Source organism: Centrocercus urophasianus, unplaced genomic scaffold (genome assembly GCF_019232065.1).
Source record: "Centrocercus urophasianus isolate 14NV4802_14NV808 unplaced genomic scaffold, USGS_Curo_1.0 seq_32, whole genome shotgun sequence".
Classification (NCBI taxonomy): domain Eukaryota; kingdom Metazoa; phylum Chordata; class Aves; order Galliformes; family Phasianidae; genus Centrocercus; species Centrocercus urophasianus.
The window spans coordinates 6,665,826-6,690,368 of NW_024884889.1; the positions used below are offsets into that span (position 1 = coordinate 6,665,826).

Here is a 24,543-nt window from a genome sequence, read left to right on the forward strand (position 1 = left end):
ATTGCTTTGCCAGTTTTTTCAGCAATAGGCTTTTTATTTTTTAAAAACAGAAGATGTAACTACAGCTTTAATGGTGTCTTTCAGTGTAATGGATTAAAAAAAAAAGATTCAGGGGAAATTGTACAAGCAAAGTTATAATTCTTTGTGCTATTTTTCTTTGCTTATCTAATGACAGCTTCTTCTGCAGAATAGACCAGCTTTTATGTCTGTGTCTCTATAGCTGTATCATGTGGTTGCTACTTTGAGCATGTTTCTTGATAAGTTCTCAATATTAGGGAATAGCATTTGGTCTAGAAGAAAGGACTAAGGAATCTGTAAATGCCAAGCCAATTTACTGAGCGTTTTTCTTTTTCTACAACCTGCTTTTTTAACCCAGGAGAGTGATTTTGGCATAGCTATTCCATTCGGAGGTTTTGAGTTCGATGTATTCTGAAGGTTGTTAGGTTTTTGTAGTGGGCCAAGACCTCAAGAAACTGAAAGGTATAAAAACAAAAAAAAAAGACAATGTCATCAGAAAGCCCTCAAATCACATCTCCACCCCTCCTCCCTCAACCAAAGCAAAAAAAAAAGAAAAAAGAAAAAAAAAAGAGGAGGAGAAGGACTTTCTGTGCCTGGAAGGCTTGCAGTAGAGACGCAACTTAATGAATACAGATAGAAAAGAAAGAACACAGCAGCAAGATGATGTTATTGATCTGCTTTTTTAGTGAAAAGCAAAGAACTGTTGAGTGGTTTGGCTGCTGCAACCTTGTAGGTTCTGATACCTTTGCTGTGGTTTTCTGACTTGTTTGCAAAGCGTGTGGTACCTGGTTGAATCCCTTCTTCCTTACACAGGGAAACCAAGGGGGACTTGGACATTAGAGGAAGAATTCTACCTCCTGGTGGAAAACTGTACCTTTTGTGCTTGCCTCTGTGATTTCATTCCTGGTTGGCTCGTATTCAGTCATTCTAGTACCAATTTTTCTGCTCTTCTTTACCTTCAAGGCTTATAATTGCTTGTTGTCCTGCCTCCTCTTAAATTATTTGAGCTTCAAAAGTATATTTTTCTCTCTCTCTCAAAAAAATCCCCTGTTGAAAAATTGGTTACAACCAATATAGTATATTATTATATATGTACATTCTCTCAATCTCTCTCTCTCTCCATACATATAAATATTCAAACAAGCCTCAGTGTATTCCTGTTCCAGTGAAGTTCTTGGTTTCTGAAAGTGGTTGCTCAGAAAAGCGCATAACATTTCTTGTTATTTGTGTTGCTTATTATGCTGTGTCTGATTTTTGAATTCCTTTTCTGCCAGGCTGAAAACACCTCAGTATTGTAGCCTTTTCATACAATCACAGAATGGCTCGGTTGGAAGGGACCTCAAGGATCATCAAGTTCCAACCCATTGCTGCAGGCAGGATAGCTGATGAAGCATTAGATCAGATTGCCCAAAGCAGCATGCAGTCTGCCTTTGAACATCTCCAGGGACAGGGCATCCACAGCCTCACTGGGCAGCCTGTTCCAGCACCTCACCACTCTCTCAGTGAAAAACTTCTCCATGGCTGTTTATGTGTTGAAAATGAGTAACTGAAGGCTCAGCTTGGCCTTTGTTATACAGAATTATCATGTTTCTCCTAAAATATGTTTTGGGCTTTTTCTCCCTTCTTTAGAAAGGCAATCAACAGCATTCATAGACTTGAGCAGGGATTTCCCAACTAACTTTGGAAAAAAAAACAACTGCTGAAGGAAGTGTGTTAAACGCTGCTGATGGCCCTCAGCTCTGCAGGCAGCTGCTTCCATTTATTTGAGATATCTTAGGATCTATGACAGAACTCTTCAGCTACAGCCATTTGAATTTTAAATTACTCGTTGGCATGCTCAGAATTAGCTACATCATCAGACAGACTTTTAGTGGAATATATGAATGCTACCATGCAGATATTTTATGTGCATAGCACTGCACGGCGTGTAGGTTCCCAAACTGGAATCTCCTTACGATGGTGATATAATTTTAGCTGTAATGGTGCTGCTGAAGAAGTCTCACTAAGGATTGATTTGTTAAAGCTACATAATGATGATCCTTCTTTTATTGGAAGGGGCTGCTTAGTTCCCAGCTGTGTACACACCCATGTTTACCTACTCTTCTGGGCAAGAAGGTACTGTAGGTTCTCATAGGAGTATTTCTATTTGCAAAAGACTGGAATTCCAGCATAAGCTAATCTGAAGACTGTTGTAATTTTCCTCTTTCTAGGCTTAGTTGCTTACAGGTATCTTCCAGGTGAGGTACAGACTCTTATTCTATTGTTCTGCCCTGGTAAAGGGCTTGTGTGCCTCTTTGTTTCATTTGCTACCCATTGGTTTAATCAAAAAAAATATTTTTCCCTTTGTTTCTTCACAAAACACGTGAGTTGTTTTGGTAGGGTAGTGATTTAGTGGTGCTGTTCTGGAACTCATTGTATAGTATCACAGATGGTGGGAAAATTTAAGCTTTCGGTGTTCAGTTAATCAGATGAAAAGTTTTTTGACAGGCACATAGTAATTACAGTCATACATGATTTTTTTTTTTTATTGCATTTTAGTTATGTTTTATTTCAGTTATTTGCTGAGAAGTTTGTCATAAGCTGTTGTCATCACTGACATTTACTTTGCATTTCATAAAGGAACGTACATCCTGGCATCGTGGGCTGTCATGTGTAGAGCTTTTTGGGTGTGTTCTACTGATACTGGCTCTAAGCTATGGGTGCTGTGTATCTATAGAGTAAATAGTTTTTAAAATCAATTTAGGCAGAGAAAATTAGCTCAATGTATGCAGATCATCCTATTACAATTTCTAGTGCTGTTGAATTACGTGAATACAGTAACTGTGTTAATTCTGTCTGTGGTTAGAATGAAACCTTCTACTGAAGCGTTGTACTTCAGTTTATCTCCTCAGTCCCCGAGTTGTTGTTAGGTAGGACAGATGGGCAACCTTTTGTTGCTGTTGCTCCTTTCCCTTGGATCGCTTGGTGAGAAATACTACTGATGCTGTTTGGCACTGATTAGAAGCTTGTTTCTGTCTAAAGCACTGATTTGCCTTTTTTTAAAAACAAACACAGATCTAAACAAAGGAATGAAAATTAAAAAAAAAAAAACCAAAACCCAAAAAAGAAATCCACAGTGTGTAGGACTTGTTTCTCTGACATGCTTTTCTTAAGCCTTGACATGAGCAATAAATAGATGCGAAGGTCATTTTTGTCCTGTAGGAATTGAGCGGTGAGATTGTTGCATACGTGTCTCCTTCCATCTTGTTCCCAAAGGCAGTATTAAGGTATTTATCTCTCTATTAACCTGTCGAGTTATGGCATGGCTTTTGCAAATGTTTTTTCTTTTTCTTTCATGCAGCACGCCCCGATGCTCAGAGATGCGCATTACAACACATGTAGCAGTGCTCTTACCCTGAGTCAATTTCTCTTTATGGTGTACACAGAAGCGTGTAGCTCACAGTATATGCTTCTGTGAGCACTACATGTGAATGAAAGCCACGAATTATTTGTGAATATCACTCATATGAAAGTCATATATTGAAAGAGAGGTAAGGAGCCACGCGCCTGTGAGCTGTGAGCAGGCCTCTGTTCTAATCTCTGGTTTGGTGCAGAGTGCAGAAGGTGAAGTGATCTCAAAGACCTGTCTCTCACGCCTCAGGCTGTTCAGATCTTCTAATGAACTCTTGCAGTGTTGTTGTTTCTTGTATTTATTCATTTTGCTGTTCAGAAGTCGTGGCAGTGAGAGCATGTGGTGATTTTACAGTGTAAAACGTTGAGGAGCCTCTCTGCTTTAGCTGCCCTTAGAACAAAAAGAGAGCGGATGTACCCAGAAATCCAGCGTTTACTTTGAGTTACTGTAGGAGCTGAGTGTAAGAAGTTACGGAGAACAAAGAAACAGCTCTTTTGAAGTGTAAAAAGTAATTCAAGCCTGTTCTTAAGGAGATCTCCCCTAAGATTCAGAGATTTGTGTGTAGAATCTGACCTGAAGGTGAGTCGATGGAGTTCCTGCAGAACTCCTTACTCTGGACTAAAAGACTGGCTCTCATATACAACTGCAATAATCCTTTTCTTTTTTTTTTTTTTTTATTTCCTGGTGTCCCAAATTATTTGTTTGACTGAAGTCCTCAAGGTATTTCATTTTTATTTTATTCTGTACTTTTTTCCCCTCTGACTAACTCATATCTAGATGTGAAAGCAGTGGCATTAAGAGATGTTCCTTTGGGTTTGTGTGCTAATAGCTTCACATCTGTTTCTTCATTGTCTTTCAGCATTATTTAGTTTGTCACTAACTTACGGGGGAGCCTGAACCTGAATTCAAATACAGCCATTAAAATGTGGAGGAACACGTTGTCATCACAGACAATACATGTTTGCAGCATTATTCAGAAAGCACTCAGTTTTTACCAACCTACGTGATTATTTTTATTTAAGAATGCAAATAAGAAAAAATGTGACTGTATAAAAATGAAACTGTAACTGAGTTGGTGGACTGCAGAGTGTGTAATGCTGCCTGACAGCAAATATCCACGTGCTCACGGGGCTGAGGCAGGTGTCTAATTTAAGTTCTGTTTTTGGATGTGAAATTCTATTGCTTTTCTTACAACAGAAGTAAAAAAGGCATGATAAAATATCTGGAAAGCTGACAATCACAGGAGGTTGACAGGAATGTTCTCACTGGAGCATCACTTGTCAAAAGGAGAACTTTTGTAGCGTTCTCCTTTAACTCTGCACTAGTTTCTTCTTAAACCAAAATCCAACCCTGCTGAATCTAAATGGTTTTACATTACTCTTTTAACTTCTGCAAAAATGCACTTTTAAAACTAGCTATGATTTTCAACAGATTATAACTTAGCTCTTTGCCACCTATTCTTTGTTTTCGTAATACATCCTTTGGCAAAGAAGGTACGGTCTGCACTTTCAGTCTTTGTGGTCAAGCTGACAAAATAAGATTATCAGGTACTATTGAAGTTTTGCTTAAAAAAAACCCAAACATTTAATAATGTGATAAAATTCCAACCAACATTTTTACAAGATCTTCACATGCGTGCATTTATTTTAGGAAAGTGTGAAATTAAAGTGTTATTAAGGAGTTACCCAGCGATCACAGTGGTTCATGTTGCATTTCTTCTTCTTACTGCTGGCTCACTTCTATGCTGAGCTGTATCAGTTTGTCACTAAGTCACCAGATCTGCACAGTTCATTGGTAGCTGTGTGGCAGGAGTAAAATGTTTTAGGTTCTCGGGACGCTCCTTGTTTGCACTGTCGATTTTGTGACAGCCCTTAGCTGTTCTTCCATCAAGACTGATACATTTATCCATACTAAATAGCAAGTGAATAATAGGACAGAAGACCAATTACCTAACATGAGTATTATTGTGCTGTCAAATGCAGCATCTTCTGGAAGTTGACTCCATCTCCTGAAATATTTGGAAGCTGAAACTAGTTAATGGCAGAAGATGTCAAAACTGGATGAGGGATCAGATGGCTGCTTCCAGGGGTTTTCTATCTGCTTTCCATGCTGTATGCCAACACAAGTGTTTTCATGTCACTGAAATGTTATGATCCTCTGTGTTTTTTTTTCCTTTTGATCATTAACTAATTCTGCATCTGTTCTGGCAGATAGCCATCTCTGGTTGAGGTTGGATTTAGTATTTATTTAGTGTTTGATTTATGAGTTACTCTTCAAACTTTTCTTCATCTGTTTATTTTTTTTGTTGTTCAGTTCATTGAGGTGTGTGATTTTTGTTTTTATCATCATCTGAATATAACATAAACTTCTTATGGTATTTCTATTTTTTTTAAATTTACACTTAAATTTTGTTCCTGGAAGCTTCCTTTTGCCCTGTTTGTCCATGTTAGTTTGCTTTTAAATCTTCATCAAGCCTTTCTTGATAAGTGATATGCACTTATTACTGTTTTACACACAGCACCTTTTGGTGATGTCCGTGAGGTCAGTAGGGATTCGATTCTTTCAGCAGTTCTTAATATCTTCATTTTAATCAGCTCTTGTTCCGTGTTTCTCTTGGAAGCTGTGGATGAGATCGGTGGATGTTTTGGCTGTTGTAAATCCTGTAGGGTTACTGTATCCATGTGTGTTATTAGAGTGTCTCTTCAACAGAAAAATTTTGAGCAAGACCCTCCATGCTATTGGGTACTGAGTTGGCAGTTGATTTCTAATAGTTTCAGCTGTCCATGAAGTGGTTTTGTGTCCCAGTGCAGCACTTGCTCATCATGGATCGCATTGCAATAGTCTTTCAGTCCATTGTTGCCTCTTGTCTCTCTTACTATGCTTTAATTGGTCAGTGCCAGCATTCTACTAAGGAAACTGATAACACAAACCTCCTTAGGTTTAGTCCAAAACCACAGGTTTACTGAAACCCTCAGTGTCACCAGAACTCAGAGACCAAGTACCGCACTGGAGCTTGACAGCTGAGACCGTCTGCTTACAAAACTTCACTCAACTTAATACTCTGTTGTCATCCAACTGAAATAGCAGTTCACCATCTCCCAGGTCTTTTATTGTGGGTCTCACAAGTGTGGAATTTCACAGGAAAAGGGCAGTACAAGGGACTTCAACTTGATTACTGTTCCATTACCCTGTATTTTCAGTTTCCTTTTGAAACCCAACCTGTTGCTATCTTCAGGGCTCTTTATTGTAATCACACACGTACAGATTCTTGTTGTATGATGGGAATTGCACAGATGCCTGCAGAATGTCAAATGATAATTGAAATTAACAGGACTCCCTGTCTATTTTATTCAGATATCTGCTGGCTTTCACACGCTGGTTAATTGCATTTATTTGTTCAGAGTGCTGTCTGCTCAGAATGTTGTATTACATCTAGTAATAATTGACTGATCTTTCAATGCTAATCCATGCAATTCAGCTCCTGGGCCTGATTTCTTATTGTTGAGGGTTTAGAGAATCAATGCTGATTTTTTTTTTTTCCATCTTCTGCATTGGAATAGATACACTATATTATAGCTATTTAAAATTAAAACAAATGTTTGATTCCAAGAATGGAATGCTATTACTGTACTGCAGGCTACTTATTTTCAATATATATATTGATATATATTGATAATATATATATATATATGTATATATATATATATATGAAAGTTAGGTGTCTGGTTTTTTTTCTTCCTTTTTGGTGGGATCAGCGTAAAGTGATAATATTGATGCTAATGATGAAAACATTTGAGTAAGCTGTTATGGTTCAAAACGTTGAGGTCTTATGTATTATTCCATGAAAGAGTATCAGCTCAGCTAAAATCAGCTCCGTGGCAGCAGTTTGTTTTTTCCTTTTCTTTTTTTTCCTATACGTCTGGTGAAATTTTTAGTGCTTACCCATGAAAATGGTTTTCATATCAGGCTTTGTAAATGACTTGTATGGAAATCCCACTTAGTAAATAATGCTGAAAGAGATCTGCTGAATTAATCTGATTTGAAATTAGACAGCTAATTCCACTCACTGCAGAGACAATTTTTGCATTAAATGTGGGGTTACTGTGCTGTCTTAGATGAGGAAAAACGTAACCTTAAAGCAAGACAGAGAAGCATCAATACTAACTTTAATCACAAGCTATGAGAATATTTCACAGCATAGAAATTATTACTTTTTTTTTTTTAACTGCAGACATGTAAGTAAAGTTGTAGTTGCTCTTAGAAAGCAAATTTAAAAAAAAAAAATAAATAAAATCATCATTTAAGTCTTTTTCTGACGTGAAGATTGTAACAGCCTGATGAAACTGGGAAGTGTCACAGTTTGCTGAAATCATACACAAGATTTGAGATTGTTCTGAGAACTCTTAAAGTTTGAGAGTGTTTGTAATCACATAGCAATTTGACTTCTTAATTAGACTGGTCCCTTGAGTCCCATAGTCTATGTTTATGAAAGTAATCAACCAGACAACAACAACAAAAAAACCAAAACGCGAACTATTATAGGTACTGTCTTTATTATTATTATTATTATTATTGTAATTAATGAAGGAATAAGAAGTGACATAGGAGGTCTTGCTTCTGTGATAATTAAAACATGCATCTGAGGAACAAAAGAAAAAGTGCCCTGGGCATATATAGATATAAGAGAATGAGACCCTGAAGAAACTAACTGAAGAGAGAGGACGAAAGAAACCCTTTGGCTATGGCTAAGATCAAACAGCAGCTGGCTGTTGCACTGGTATGCAATGACTTTCATTTTGTGGAGGATATATCGACTCCCAGTAAGCCATATGTGAGGTTTTGGTTTTGTCATGGCTTTGTTAGTCTGTTGTTGAAAAGAAATAAACACCAAAGCCTGTGCTGCCTGTTGCTAATCAGATGGATTCTTGTTTCTTACTGATATAAGCGTTGGTAAATTGAGTTTGTCATTACTTGTCTTTTCAGTAGGAAATAATTTGTAGTGAAAGTATCTTGAAACCACAGTTAGATTAATCAGTGTACCCAGTCTAACTTAGCTATTTCTTGGAGAAGAGCTCCTTCATGTCCTCAAGTCAGTAGGTTGGTTGATCGTTCAGCATCCATTCAGTGATGCTGAGCTCTGTATTTGGTATTGAAGCCAAGCTCTCAACTGCAGATATTGAAACCGTGGATTGTGCTCTGGTTGTTATGCAGACACACTGCCATAGGAGATCAGGAACTAACATTTGTCTGTGGCTTATTTGTGCATTTTATTTCTTTAGGGAGGAAGTTTATGTGGTGGTGGTCTTGTCATAAATATGGAAGATGTGGTTTGTGGTTGTGCTGTGCTTGAACTGAAAAGTTGAGTACATAAACGCTGTAAGAGTTGTTGTGATGATTTCTCTGCTAGGTCAGGAGTCCTTTACAACTAGAGAACTCTGGTTTTACACAGATAAGCTTTTCCTAGTGGCAGGCAATTCTGTTTTGCTTCTGGAAAGAAGTTGTTCTGTTAATTTATTCCTGCGTTCTTTTACAGGCTTATCTCTGTGTTTAAGCTCAACCAGTGGCCACTTGAGGTAGTGCACTGAACCGTAACGCTTGATACTATGTCAGATAAAGAGCAGAATACAAAATACAAAATTATTGTCTCATAAAAGTCATTAAGGCTATTGTAAGTAGTCGGAACTCCAGCTGTGAGTGGCTTTTAATTTACATATATATTTTTTCTTTGAATTATTAGACAAAAGATAAACTGGGATATCTGAAGGGTAATGTCTTCAGTTACTTTTCTCCTTGTTTATGTCTTCAGGTTTCCTTTTCTGTATTTGTTAGCGATTCATACATAATTCCCTATTTAGTAGAGGTTCTGATGGTAGCAGTAGTGGTGGTAATGATACCATTTTTATTTTGTGAGCATACAAAAGGAATTTGAATTAAACAAGGATGTTTCTGCAGGTAGTTGCAGGGAGACGTACCACATTACTTGTTTGTAACTCTGGGAAAGAATGGCGCTTTGGAGACTGCAGTGTGAGCTATGAGTTCTTCTTTAATAAGGCACCTGATGGCAGCTGTAAGAATTAAAGGTATTTCAATAACTTGGTGAGATGTACCTTTCTGTGATGCCAGTTACAGATCAGGATTTAGCTCCACCATCATGAAAGGCACTACTCGTACATGCATGGATGTATCTTACTCTGTACACCTCTAGCACACTGAGTGGACTCTCTTAGAAGCCAGAAGCATACTTTTGCATGTAGATCCATTATAGGTTTTTTCTATTAGCATTCCTGGTAAGCTTGCCTGGGTGTTAACTGTTAGTGCTGGGTTTCAATCTTTTTTCCTTTTTTTTTTCCTCTTCCCCTTAAGGTCCAGTTTTCAGCTAGGACCGATAACAAGGTGGTTATTTCCTTTTTCAATTTAGTTCAATTTCAAAGGAACTGTAATAGGAAGACAATCTTCAGTATCTGCAGATGATGTGGAAAATACACTTGATAATGGGGATATTTATTTAAGTGCTACATAGTGATGGAGATTTTAGGTAATGAGCTTTAAGATGCTGAGCTTGATATCTGAAGTAATTAATAACAAAAGCCTGCCAGCTTCTGCTGTGGGGTCCTTAAGAGCATGCTAGCCATCATGTAATACTTCATTGGGGCAGAGGTTATTGGAAGAAAGTCATGAAGTAGCAAAGAACAAATGCTACTGAGATACAAGGAAGGGACCTTTAGCAATTGGGTGTTTCTCATAAGAATTTTTTCAGGCCCTTCCAAAATGGCCCACCTTTTTTTCCCTAGTCAGTGAAGGGTCAGCATGTACGAAGGACAGCTGGTGCTGTTTGCAGCTTTCTGTAGGTTCTGTATCCTGCCCTGCTGGAAGGGAGAGCAGCTGGAGCTGTGTGGAATAGGGCTGCTTTCCTCTGGGTGCTGTAAGTCAGTTGAGTATGGATCTTGGGAAGGATGGGGACACAGTAATCGCCTTGTAGATGCCGCTGAGGAGAAGCCTTCCTGGTGCTGGATGGTGCAGGAAGCGGGAGGCCGTCACCTGGCTTTTAGAAGCCTGAATGCAGGAGGTAAGAGGGGATGTTGAGTAACACAGCGAAGCGTATTTCTGCAGGACGTTGTTTTAAAGGTGATTATGAATGTGTTTGTATGGGAGGTTAACAAGGAACTGCATGGAGTTGGTTAGGAGCCAGAGGGTTGCTGGAAGTTCAGGCTTGACCTGGAAGCAGAGAAAAGCAATGTGCTGTGCAGAGATGGGAGTGGGAAGCGATGTCTGTGTGCAGCTCGGTGTGTTTATACTGCTTACCCTTTAGAAAGAGGAAATCTTAGGATTTCATTGTTCTAGTTAATTTTGAAGTAGGACATCCTATGTAAATTCGAATGCCCTTCTAGTATTCTTGATTACTTCAATTTAAAGTGGTAGCATGGGCAAATCCATCTGAAGCTTTGGTCCATTTAATATGTTTTTTTAGTATATAGTGGCACACAAGAAACATTTAGACAAGTGCTGGGTTTAGTTTAAGTAACAGAACTCAACCTTATTCCTTCTGCACTTTTTCAATTTTGTTCCAATCTTACTGACCTGCAGAAATCAGTGCCAGGAAAAGCTTTTGAGAGGTAAATGATGATTTTATGTTTTCATTGGTTAAATAGTATCTTAGCCTGAGTTTATGAAATATAGTATGTATACAATGTTGCAGTGGTTTGAAATGCTGTTATTCTATGAGTGTTTACTAAAAATCTGAGATCTTGCTTTTATGTGAGTGGAATGAAGCTGAACTGTGGTGTTTCTTTTCTTAAGAATGTTACGATACAAGTGCTTTTGATTTCACGTTGCACTTGAAGATGTTTCTTGACACTAGCCATCCACTAGAGAAATGGAAGATACACATACAGTTCACTGCACTCAGCGTGGGTGAGGCTGCACCTGAACTTCTGTATCCAGTTCTGGGCCCCTCAGTTACCAGAGGTATGGATGTAGCAGAGAGAGTCCGACCATGGGCTGCCAAGGTGAGGAAGGGCCACCTGGGGCTCCTCTCCTGTGAGGGGAGGCTGAGAGAGCTGGGGTTGTTCAGCACAGAGACAAGGTGGCTCGGGGTTGTCTCATTAATGTGTACAAAAGCCTAAAGGAATGATGAAAAGAAGATGGAGCCCAGCTCTTCTAGCGATGCTCAGTGATGGGAAAAGAGGCCATGCGCACTAACTGGAGCACAGGAGGTTCCTTCTATAAACACCAGGCAGCACTTTTGGCACCTGCAGGTGCCAGAGCCCTGGTGCAGGCTGCCCAGAGAGGCTGTGGGTTGTTCTCCTCCTTGGAGATCTCCCAGAGCTGCCCAGACATGGGCCTGGCCTGCTGCTGTGGAAGGCCTGGCTGGGGCTGCTCCCAGAAGTGGGTCTGTGCTTCTATGATTGTCCTGCAAATGCATTTCAGAAGTTTTTTAGAGGAATTGCAGTTTCAGGATTTGGTTTAATTGATGTGAAGGTGTAACAGTGCATCTTCTGCAGCAGAGAAAGTAGAGGATTCATGCAGTTAAAGTTTTAAGAATGTAGTATACTGAATTTTAGACTGAAAAGAACTGTCAGAGAGGCTAGCACTGGTAAGAGACTGTTCTGCATGTTTCTGTTGTTACCATGGGTTACCTTGGGCACCAATTTAAACTTCTTTTTAATCTGAACTTTGAGATAACATTTTCATTGTGTGAATTAAATGTGAAAGAATTAAAATGTGTATTCCTTAAGTAAGACTTGATTGGTTTAGCTGTGAGGGATGCTGGTCATCTGTATGTGTGACTCAGCAAAGTGCATTTATCTTATCTTACACTTAGTTTTGGATGCTGAAGGTGTAGATTCATAGATGCTAGGTCAGTAATATCCCAAGGGCCCTCTTTTTATTATTATTATTATTATTATTATTATTATTATTATTATTATTATTTTTATTGTCACTAGTGTCACTTTCTTCCTTGTGCCTAGAAGAATCATTGGAGAGGCCTTCTGATGTCTGAAAGTGTTTGAACAGACATAGGTTAAAATGACTACAACAGATTGGAAAGAAACTGGTTGTGATTTTCAGTGAGAAAAGAAAATCTAGCTGGATTCAGAGATAGGAGGAAAATGTTTTAGGAAGAGGCAGAAAGTCTCCCTGCAGCTGTGTGAGGAATGAGGTTCTGAAATGGGGGATAGTATTTTGGTGTACGTAGTGTGTGTGGTTATTCCCCCCGTGGTGCTTCCACATGACAGCTTGCTGGATATCCCCTGACAGCAAGGTACTGAGTACTATCAAATCCATGAGCTATGCCGAACTGAATTTTCTTCAATTAAGTATTAGTTTAAGTGCTAGATGAATATTCTATTCACAAAGCATCAAAACTGAACATAGAAGGAGGTTACGGATGTGTAACAGCATTTAGATGTTAAAAGTCTTCTCATAAGCATGAAATACAAAAGAAGAGGTACTGTTAACTTCACAGAGGATTACAAATGCTGAGAAAACCTCAAATCTGGAGTGAAATGCAAGATCTATTTTGTATAGCAATGAGGGTGGTTGGAACTTAACTGTGGGAGATGTCAAGGACAGAACTTAGGAGTGGGGAAACAGCTGATACTTGAAAAACTGACACACTAAAATCCAAGAGATTGCAGTATGAAACTGCAGAATACTTGCTCCTGTAAATGCTCCTCTTTATTTTTAGTCGAAGGTATGTTTATGTGCCTCAGCACTCTTGTTCACGAATGCCAGGGAGGGACTGAAGTTCTGTTTGCAAGTTGGCTGGGCATCGTGGTACTGATGAATATAAGAATTGTCCCTTCTAAATGGCTAATAATGAGAATGTGTGAGTTTAGTTGCTCATAAAATCTGACACTGTGCAACAACCAAGTGGATGGTAACGAAGTATTGAATAGGACAGCAATTGTCACTGTGGGAGAGAAACCTCAAGCGGGTTCTGTTTTAAGCTAGAGCTGTTAGTTCTTAGCAGAATCACAGAAGAGTTGAGGCTGGGAGCAGACTGCAGATCCTGGACAGACGAAGAAACAAATGCATGTATTGCCAAGGGCTGGGTTCTCACAGATGGCTTTTTGTCTTGTTATTCTGAGGTTAAAACCGGCATCAAATTCTCAAGTACATTCACATAAGAACAGAGTTTTAAGAGAGTAAGTGCAGGCTGATCTTGCTCCGCGTATAGAAGATCACAGAATCTCGCAAGGTGAATATGAAAATAACCTTCTCACATTGTTCTCCTTAATACTGTAGAGCAACTGCTATTCTGACTATGATTTACAAATTGTTTATATGCTAATAAGTGGATGGATGTGACATGTATATAACTGTTAGATACCTTTGCCTCAGCATCATATCAGTATAACCTGGAGGGGTACTAAATTCATTGACTTAGCTGTGTTGGGCCTAACACCTGCCTTTTAGATGGTCATCACTGTGACTGTTGTCATCTCTAAAACTTAAGAGGGTGGTTGCTGTTGGTGTGTTTTGTGCTCCTGATTGAAGTTTTCATTCACCTGGACGTGTAGGAACTCTCTGGGGAACCTGAATCTTTAAGAGCTGTAAGTTCTGCTTTCTCTTGTGTGACTTAGGAAACAGTTTAAGGTTTGTTTTTTTTTAATTCAGAAAGGAAAGCCTGGTTACATTTGGTTCCAATTCATTCTTTAAATCCCCTTGAACTTCATTAAAATCACTTACCTAAATGATCAGAATATAATCAGTGAGTCACACCACGGTTTCAGGTCCTATACCTTCATTGTGACAGAACTGCAAATGAAATATTCGTTCTTCAAAACAAGCTTTTGTCTGAAAGCTCGTTGACACCTGCCAATCTTTCAGTGAAATCTCATGGCAGAATTCCTTTGCAAATCCTGAAATATTCTATAAGCTCAGAGCATTTGGGGTTTTATTGAATGTGAGATCATTACTCAGTCTATGGCCGTGTAAAATGGTAGCTATGACAACTGCAGCATGTTGGAATGGAGGTGAGCAGGGAGGCTGCTGTGAAAACAGTCGTATCCTCTCACTCGGAAAACAACTTGTCCAGGCATCCTCTGGTGAAGATATTATCAGGCTGTTTTATTTGTAGGGTCTTCTGTTGTTTTCTAATGTTGTGGGGAATTGAACTTCCTGAGACAAGTCCTTTTCCAAGTTTAACCAGTCCCACAGGTTTTAGGGAAGCCTATTGGAAATTTCAACATGGTAGGGTATTCTTAGGGCTCTAAAGGCATTAATCTCTTAGAATTTAATGCAGCAAAATACAGAGCTATGAAAATACTTGGCTTTGCGTGTTGGGGATTTCTTCAACTTTATTAAATAAACTGGAAGATCAATTAAAAAAAAAGGAGGAATAATTGCCTTTGAATTTTGAAAAAAACAAGTATGGAATAAACGTAGGTGGATGCTAAGATAACAAAAATAAGCACGTTCAAAGAGAGTGGTGTATTCTTACGTGAAGCTTATGGGAGTCAAAAAGGTCTTCTGCTTTTCAAGACATTCCAAGTCGGGCAGTTTGCAATGTCTCATTGCATTGTATTAACAACATACAAGTCTTCTGAGAAGATCCACACCTATTTGTATTGTATCAAATTTCCAGATTTTCTAAGTTCTGTTTTCAACTCTCCACCTGTAGGTAATTTCTATTCCCAGAGCTTGATTTAATTTCTTGCAAGTTGTCCCATCAGTGCTGCTTCCATGTACAAGCCTTTTGCATCAGGAATTTTGGGTGGAGAAAGGGCTGATATATAGAATCATAGACTCAACAAGGTTGGAAAAGACTTCCAAGGTCATCCAGTCCAACCATATCTTGCTTTCCAGATGTTGTTCGCAGGTTGTACTGCCAGTATATGTGGAAAGTACTTTGTTCTGTAGCCTGATAGATGGAATGATGCCATCATCATAGTGAAGAAGTAGTTTTGGTTTTTTAGTAGTATGGTTTCTGACATTGAATTTCATAGTGCTTGGGAGTGCTTAATTCAGTGTGGATTTCTAATGTCTTGTCAAAATGTTCTAACTGTTAAGAGCTTCCCTGAGAAATCAACATACAAGATTTTAACGTGAATTTACCTCTGCTGTTATTTGAAAGACAGCACGAAGAAGGTTTGGGGAAGTGAATTTTCTACCTCTTTCTTTGTGCTGAACTCAGGGCTGCTATTGGGCTGCTGTTGGGTTTCACACTGTGGCTGCTGAAAAATGCTGTTGTTCTGTTTCAGATCAGGGACCAGCTGGAGATGACGGGCTCGTTGGCCGAGTTGGGTTCAGAAACTATGATGGCATGACTGTTTTCTACCCTAGTGACAGGAAGCATGGCCTTGAATTGCAACATGTTTCATAAAGATACAGAGATGAAGTCTTTGCTTAGCAAAATCTGTGGGAGCTCTGCTATGTACTTTAATGAATTGCGCATTGTATGAGAGGGGAGTGGAGGTTTTTAATTGGGTAAATCTCATGAAATTCTGGTTTTCTTCTTCAACTGAAAGCAGTGTTTTTGCTTTCAGTAAAAAGCACAAGAGACAGCAGAAGGAGCAGCTAGGAAGTGGAAATAAAATGGTGCTATTTCTTTGGTTGTTAGCAGGAGTTCTGCTTTCTCTCCATTGGAACAGGCACTGTTCAGCTTCTGTAGGGGCAGCACACAGGGACACTGTCACTTGTGTTTCTAACATGATTCTTTTTTTAAAATTATTATTTCATTTTTTGCTGGTAGTATAGGACAGGAGATTTGATCCTGTTTTATGCCTACATTTTCCTCCAGTTACATTCTTGTGCTTCATGCCAACACCCATTATTTGTGGCAGGTTATACAGGAGTGTACCTTCATAGATTGCAATGGAAGCAACAACATTGTGTAATGCTGTGTGAATTTAGAAGCTTTTTCAATATTCAAGGATTGCATCATAAATGGAATATACTTGGTAGCGATTAGAACTACTAATAAGGCTTTCTTGGCAGACGTTTCACTTTTGTCTGAGTCATGCTTGATTCTACTTAATGCAGATGTGAATGGAAGTGTAAAATGAGCATAGCAGGATTTGAACTTGACAGCTCAACAACTGAGGTAGCAGGGAAAATTTTCAGTTAAGGAGTGCGCTATCTAACACGACCAAGACTTGAGGAGTCCTTAATTATTAAAGTCAGTGACCTGCCCAGTGTATTCCAGTGCTGCTGATTCACAGAATCACAGAATGGCCAGGGTTGGAAGGGACCTCAAGGATCATGAATCTCTGATGCTCCTGCCACATGCAGGGCCACCAGCCTCCCCGTTTAATACCAGCCCAGGCTGCCCAGGGCCCCATCCAACCTGGCCTTGAACGCCTCCAGGGATGGACGGGGCATCCACAGCCTCTCTGGGCAGCTGTTCCAGCACCTCACTGCTCTCATAGCAAAGAACTTAGATTTCCAGTTCCTTACTGGGGGATGTAGCTCCTGTTAGATCCCAGGTGGAACTGCTGGCCGGGAGGGTTCAAGAAAGCAGTGGCAATGCCACTAGGGCCAGTTCTTGCGTAACTGGTGTCAGGACTAAGCTGATGCTGAAGCGTCCCACGACAAAACCCATCATGCCCAAATATGATCTGATAAAGCTTAGCCTAGTCTTCTGCAACACTTAGCTTCTTTCGAAGTTGTCCACATGGCAAAGGAATCCTGTACTTTGCAGTGCAAATCCTGGTCTTAGGATAGCTTCAACTTAGCCTGCTGCTGGAAGGGAAGCACAGTTGTGAGGGGCAAGCTCATGCGTTGTCCTTTGTCACTGGTGGCCAGCCAGCCAGTTGCACTGACTGGCTTAATGTGGAAAACAGCTAGTTTTGCTGTGAGATCTGGTTTGAGATGGAAACGCATGATTCCTGATGCTGACCAAGCTTTAGAAGGCAATTTGAATTATCTTTTGATGTCCTTTTAAACTGTTGGTTTCCTTTGCTGTTGTGGATAAGGAATAAAGATGCGGAGACTGCTTCTCAAATAAATGCTTGTCACAATAATCTTGTTTTATGATATATTTTTTTTAATCTTTGGCTTTGATTTTATGGTAGCATTGAATTCCAGATTGAAACCAGCTAATGGATTTCACAGAGAAAAGGCATAGTTACTATGGCTACACGGCACCCTGAAAGCTTAAAAGGACAAAGGATAAATGAATACGGTAGGGGCTGCTTAGCCATTTCTGGAATAGATTCTAATAATGTAAAGGCTTTTATAGTCTTTCAGACACGGTCAGAAAAAGCAAGACATTAGTCCTTAAGGATTTCACTCTTTATTCTTAGTTTAGATCATTACTTTTGAAGTAGCGTGTTTGAAAACTATTTTTCAGAACGTTCTGATCTCCTAGCCAGTTATATAGTTCACATATATCTGTTGCATATAATGAAGCTTGCTACTCCTTAGAGTTTTATCATTGATATTCTTTACTATGGTACATGAAAACTCCTAGAAATCCCATCTTCCTGTGGAAAATCAAAACAGAATAACTGAGGCTTGAGGAAAACATGGAGCAATGTACTTACGATGTGCGCTCTAATTTTGGCTAAAATACTTGTCTTAAAGATCAATTTATCAGAAAACAAGAGTAAAAGTAAGTTGTACGTAGTACAGGATAATAAAACACATGTTAACTCCACGCAATTAAGGAATTAAATTACTTTATTTTAGCGTTTCCTTGGTGGCTGATGACAAGTCGCTTGGTTTTGCTCAAGAAATAAACTGTGGGTAGAAGTTGTCAATAGTTGTCAGTGCAGGCAGTGTTCTTTGGCTGATTTGGTAGTACAGAATCATTGGAAGGGTGGCAGGTAACCTTACATAAGTAATATTTTGCTTTTGTAGAGAGAAATTTCACGTGGTGCTCCTCTTGCGGGTAGAGAGCTTTTGGATTTCTTTTGCATTTATCTGCCCAGCAATGTTTGCAGGCATTGATAAAGCCAGTGGGACTTTGAGTGTGTGCAGCAGACAAGTGGAGTGGTCCTCCTGTTGCAGATCTCTTCTGTGCTCTGTACAAATGCCAGATTTGCTATATAGTGCATAGTATTATTTATGTTCAAGATAGGCATAAGCCTTTCTGTGAAAGAACATCAGAACTCCAGTACAGAAGAACTTCTCTGGGAAGACTATGTTATCTTTGGTGGTTGAGTCACCATCCCTGGATGTGTGTAAGAACCGTTTGGATGTGGTGCTCAGGGACATGATTCAGCAGAGGGCTGTTAGAGTTAGGGGAGGATGGTTGGGTTGTGCTTGGACTCGATGATCTTTAAGGTCTTTTCCAACCCGAGCAATTCTATGATTAATCTGTAAAGTCTGTTTGACTCAAACTCAAAGATAAGCAAACGAGAATGTCTGGGGAAAACTGAGAGTAACGCCAGTGAATGTATAGGTGAAAAGAATACGTACTTAAAAATGATGTGGGAGTTTGATCCTGTTGGTTACTTTGGTTTTGAGATTGTGTAAACATATGTGGGGTATTTTTCAACTAGCTCCAAGTTATAAAATACAGAACAGTGGTGTGGAAATGACCCAGAATCTATGGTTACAGTTTCTCTCACCAGAGGCCTGCTCCTTGCTGCTTCTGATCTTGCTGAGATGACAAAAAATACAAACATTAGACCTTAGGAAAACTGTCCTATTGTGCAAGATGTAAATTAATGATTTCAACGCATCTGTTACAGTTTCACCATAAATGCACAGAACCCTTGTAGTCAACACTAATTTATGGTATTTACTTTTTTTTTTTTTAATTTTTCAAAAGGTGTTCACTTCAAAATCAATTTTGTATATGCTTACTGCTACTTCAAATTGAGCAGGGTTTCTCTAGATAGCTTCTCCGTTGAAATTTCAGGTATTTACGGGTAACTACTGTTAATTGTATTTAATTTACGTGAAAACGTATTGCAGAAATTTCATCTCTATTCCTTTGACTGTTAGCATGAAGATGAAAAAATGTGGGTCACTGATAGTTTTGTTGTAGACAATGTTTGTTGTCCCAGAGTAGGCAGACTTCGTGGGCCTTTCATTCTAAAACTTACATCCAGCACATTGTATTCTTATTATTTACATCTATGAACCTTATGCATCATTTGCATTTCTGTGCATAAGGTAAAGATTTAGAAATTTTAATCGAGGAAAAAACTAACAACAGGTCATCAGTCATTTTATCTCCTGCCCCTGCCAAATATGGCTGAAATTCCTTTCTGTTCAAAACTGGCAGTGCAGAACAGAACCCCTAACTGCGGGGTTATGTTCATGGGTCTTTCTTTCATTCATGTCTGCTTTTTCTTTGGTGAAAGACTCAATTTATTTCTTGTTTAGTTAAGTACTGCAGAAAAAAAGGTGGTGCTTGAAATTCAGACGTGGATCAGTTAAGAGTGCTTCAGCGGAAGACTGGGACTGTGATATTTGATGTTGCTATGGGAAACTGCTTTGTGAGAACATTTGCAGAGCAGATGGACCAAGATAGATAAAACAGATACAGGTATTGAATAGAGATTGTGTAATGTTCTGTGAAACAACAGGAAAACATGAGCTGAAGTCTGTGTAACATACTTCCTCGATTCATCTTCCTTTTAATGGATATACTGCAAGCTACAATTTGAAAACACAGCTCTTTGTAGCCAACACACTGTTTTCTTTTAAATGGCATAGTATATTTTCATGGTGTTTCACTGTATGCCATTGAATTGAAACAACTGTCTGATGGGAATAGTTCAGCAGTGAAGGTTTCTCAAAGTTTTGGGCTTTTTAAAGTGTGCAAGGAGAAGGCAGGATTTATCCGCCTCACCTTCTGTTATATGCAAAAACAATTGCATTCTAACTTCATGCTGTTACACTTCTTTTTGAACAAGCTTCTGAAGTTACATGAGTACACAAACACTACGGAATGGACAAGCTTTGTGTTTCAGATGTGAAGATTTTTGTAGCCTAGCATACTCTTGGCTATTGAGAGCTCTTCTGCATCCGAGCTTTATTTCCTTGTTAATAAATAAATAAGTAAAATGAATACCCATCCTGCTTAAAAGTAAAATGTGTTTGAAATTGCTGGGTGCAGCGTTGGTTTCCCCAGAGAGGTGATACCTGTGGTGCCCAAAGATACCCATGTGATGGCATACACACAGTGTGCTTTTGTAAGGGTGCATATGTGCAGGAGTGCTCTGTTGACCTAACATAAATTTTGTGTTCTCTTTGGCAGTGAATGAAATAGTCACGTGCTATTTAATTCTGCTCTCAGAAAAATAGTGAGAATTAGAGAATTTGGAATGTATTTAGTAGCTATATCTTTTTTGAAAGCCAAAAGGCAGAGCTGGAAAAAATAAAACTTGTTCTCTTGAGAATTTGTTTTCAATTGCTAAAGGATTTTCTTTGTAAATAATTCAAAATTATGTATATAAATACACATACTTTTAAGCTTTAGTGTATCTCTTCTCCTATTCCTGATGAGTTATAAAACTTACTCCATGGGTTGATTTCTGCGCGTTGTTGAAGCTGTTCTTTGGATTATGCAAACAGAAACCTGTGACTACACAGCCATCAGTGTTTTTCATCAGTGATTTCATTAGGAAATACCATGCCACTGCATGCTGTGTAGATGATTTGTTTTCTAGAGTGTATCTTAAAGAAATCTTTTGAGTATGGGGAGAGAAACAGCCGCAAGTTGTGCCACGGTAAATTTAGGTTGGATATGAGGAAACATTACTTTACAGAAAGGGTTGTGAAGCACTGGAATGGGCTGCCCAGGGAGGTGGTTGAGTCCCCATCCCTGGATGTGTTTAAGAACCGTTTGGATGTGGTGCTCGGGGTCTTGATATAGAGGAGAGTTCTTAGAGTTAGGGGAGGATAGTTGGACTGTGTTTGGACTTGATGATCTTTAAGGTCTTTTGCAACCTGAGTGATTCTGAGACTCTGTTTCTCATAATTTAAAAAAAAAAAAATCTGCTATGTTTGTTGTTAATCCTACTGCTGTCATTGGTGACAGTTGTTCTAACACAGGGAAGGTTGCTGTGGGCTGCCTTCACGGTAAGGGCATGGTGGCACATGCTCAGCGGTGCCAGTTGTTGCCAGTGCATGCCAGTTATTCCAGGATTGCTTATATGTTGCTGTGTTGCCTTCCAGCAGATGCTGGGGTAATTCAAGTTCCCCGTGAGCTCCAGAGACTGCAAACGTGGGGCTTCTTGCTGTAACGGGGTAAAAGCCTCATCTTTTTATCGTGCTTTCTGACCCACTGATCCTTAGCTGTCAACACTCAGGTGGCTCATGTCTATCTTGAAGCGGGGCTGCATGCATTTCCCGTGTCCTGTCAGGGAAAGGAAAACGCCACCTCTTTGTTTTGCTGGCAAAGAGCTGGTATCCCCCAAAGCTGCGCTCAGCTGTGCAGTCTGTCCTGCCTCTGTTTCTGTGAGCCCGGTGTGTTTATAGTTATGCTACTGCACGTAAACTTTTTGAAGTACTTACTTAGATTTCTGTGCAATGAACGTCAGTGGACAGGCCCTTCGGCCCTTTGAACATGCTGGTTTTCCAGAAGGGAGGTTGGAGAGCTTTGCCAGCGTTTCTACCTGGTAGGCATTTCCTTAAATACACGGGTGCTGCCTTGCTTGTCTGCAAGAACTGAGAGAGGAAATTGCCACCGCCGTGTAGTCAGCATTTGCTGCTTTACTGGTCTCTCCTGATGTCATTGTCTCACCTTTAAGCAGCCTTTCTGTGACACCAAACTCCCAGAAAGAAGCCATCTTCTCCAGGCCACAAGTTGGAGGCCAGCTGGGGGTCTCAGCATGGAGTTGCCTGCTCCTAAATGAGTTGTGTTTGCTTGGTTGGTTTGGGTGCTTCCCTAGACCAAGCTTGTATTTGTTCCCTTTTTAAGACAGCTCAATTAAATCTTTTATTATATTTTACTCTTCGGCAAGCAAATAAGTGTAAAAAAATTACTAGTGATCTAATTATGTGTTTTGGTCTTTTTGTTGTGTTAAGCTTTATTTATCCTTTATAAATTTATTTATCCTTTATTTATCCTACATATAAATGTCTGCAAAAAGGCTTTTTCCACCATCATGGTTAATAAATGGAAGCTCATGTATAGTTCTCCTATGCTTGATCTCCTGTGGGATCAGTTTGAGAGTCCACAGAAATACAAGTGGGAAGCAGTATCTAGCATAGGAAATGATAAATATTATTTAAGACTGCTGTTCAAGCCCTGTGCTAGAATTATTTGTATGTAGGTTGCTTGGAAGGTAATGCTGCCTACTGATTTCCTTGAAACTACAGAAGATACAAAGAGCACAGTGTGACAGAGCAAATTCTCAGCTACAGAATACTACTGTTCAACATGGTCACCACCATTTTTCACCAGCAATGGACAAGAGCCTGCATGCCACATTCTTGCAGAAGCACACCACCCACCTGCTGCTTTATTGTGCTCACATTTACTGTTTGGTCTCCATCAGTGTTCAACAAGTGTCTGTGGGTGCCATTTTTTCCTCATGGAGGAATTCAGTGACACTCGTTTGTTTCGTGCTCCCGTATCAGAATCCATTTTGTCAGACGGTCCCTCTGCTGTCATCTGTCACAACAACATGTAGTGAAGGGAAGGTTCAACCTCTGCTGCTGTACCACCACCATCTGCCTCTGGCATCGTGGGCCATCGTAATAAAATTGGAGGCATTACTGCCAGGTCAGCCTTTATGTGATCTGAAAGACACTGGTATTAATATTTTTTCCAAAGTTTCACTGAATGGTTTAAGGCTCTTTATATACATTATATGATACTTCAACGTACTACAGTTAGTTTCATATGACTTGTTTCTGTTTGTTCTAGGAAATGAAACCAGGAAGTCATGTGAAGGGCCATGTGAAGCTCCTGCATACCAGAAATTTGCTGAGAGATTGCTTCACCTGTAAGTTCTACTTTTCTGTTGTTAAATGCCAAGTTATATTGACATTTCTGAAAAAAAAAAGAACAGATTTATTTTGGCATTTTGACTTGACTTGTGAAGAAAACCCAGCCCAAATGCCTTGCATTGAATCTGTGCCATTATTAATTGACTGCATTTCATAGGGCAAATAGGCACATTTTTCTGTTAGGATTTCGAATGGAATGATTAATTTTTTTCATGTTTTATCAATACAGATTATGCTTGCAGTATAATATATGCTAGGCTGCAGTAGCTTAGTTTTCAGAAACTCCAAATGAAGGATAGAAAATATCCAAATTTGTATGAAAGCATGAAAAGATTGCCTGTGCAGACAGGTGCCTGCGGTGACTCGAGCCCGTTCTGAAATGGTCTTATTTTCAGAGTTATTAAATGATATGATAGCACCCCTTCCAGTCTTGCTATTTGTAGAAAACAGTTTTCTTTGAGCTATGGAGAAATCATTTAATTTTATATACTCTGCTTAACAAAATCCACTTAAGAATATAAACTTTTGTTTTCAACTTGAGTTTAGTTGGCCGTGTGAAAGTATTTTTTACGTGTGAGAGAAGTGAACTTGGCCTCTCAACACTACTGCAAGGAAAACATTAGAAATCCCATTTTACCCCAAAAAACAAAATCATTTGACTGACTGGGTTTTTGCAGATTGATGCATCTTTGGGCAGAGCTGAATTCAGAAGCTCTTAGTCTCAATCAGGAGTTATTATGCAACAATAAATTATGCCATTGGGAAGTGTGATGGTTCATGCCAAAAGAGTACATCTTGAAGGAAATGGAGAGTATACAGGACAATTTGGCAATCTGGAATTGAAATAGTATGTTAATTATCACCATTGTTTATTTAATTATTATTATTTAACTAAGCATAATCTCATTAACAAGTTCCTAAAAACTGTGGGAGGTAAAGTATTAACTGATAGTGCTTCAGAATTGGTTATGTCTGTTTTGTACTTCAAAAATAACTGGCTTAATTCTTTATTTTTAATCCAGCACTGCCTTTGAAAGCAGTGGCAGCTCCTACAGCTGGGGGCAGTGTGTAGGGAGTTCAGTTTAACATAAGCTGCAACTAAACTAAAACTTGCTAAGTCTAGTCTTCCACTAGTCAAATATTTTTATGAAGTATCAGAAGTGCTTTGATATTTGCATATGGTTTTCTTGAAAAAATTCCTTTGTGTGTCTTCATGGTTCTGATAAAACTGTTGTAACAACCACAAATTAAATGCAGATGCGAAGATTTCTGTTAGA

The 24,543-nt window shown here is 39.2% G+C and overlaps 1 protein-coding gene across 2 annotated transcripts in view; it reads left to right on the plus strand.

Annotated features, from left to right (window-relative positions):
- Positions 1-24,543, plus strand: part of MARCHF1 (membrane associated ring-CH-type finger 1) — a 272,004-nt gene that overhangs the window by 105,019 nt on the left and 142,442 nt on the right. For both annotated transcript variants that reach the window (XM_042829714.1, XM_042829713.1), the window contains exon 2: positions 23,184-23,262. The gene's annotated coding sequence lies outside the window, so the exon portion shown is untranslated. The remainder of the gene's footprint in view (positions 1-23,183; positions 23,263-24,543) is intronic.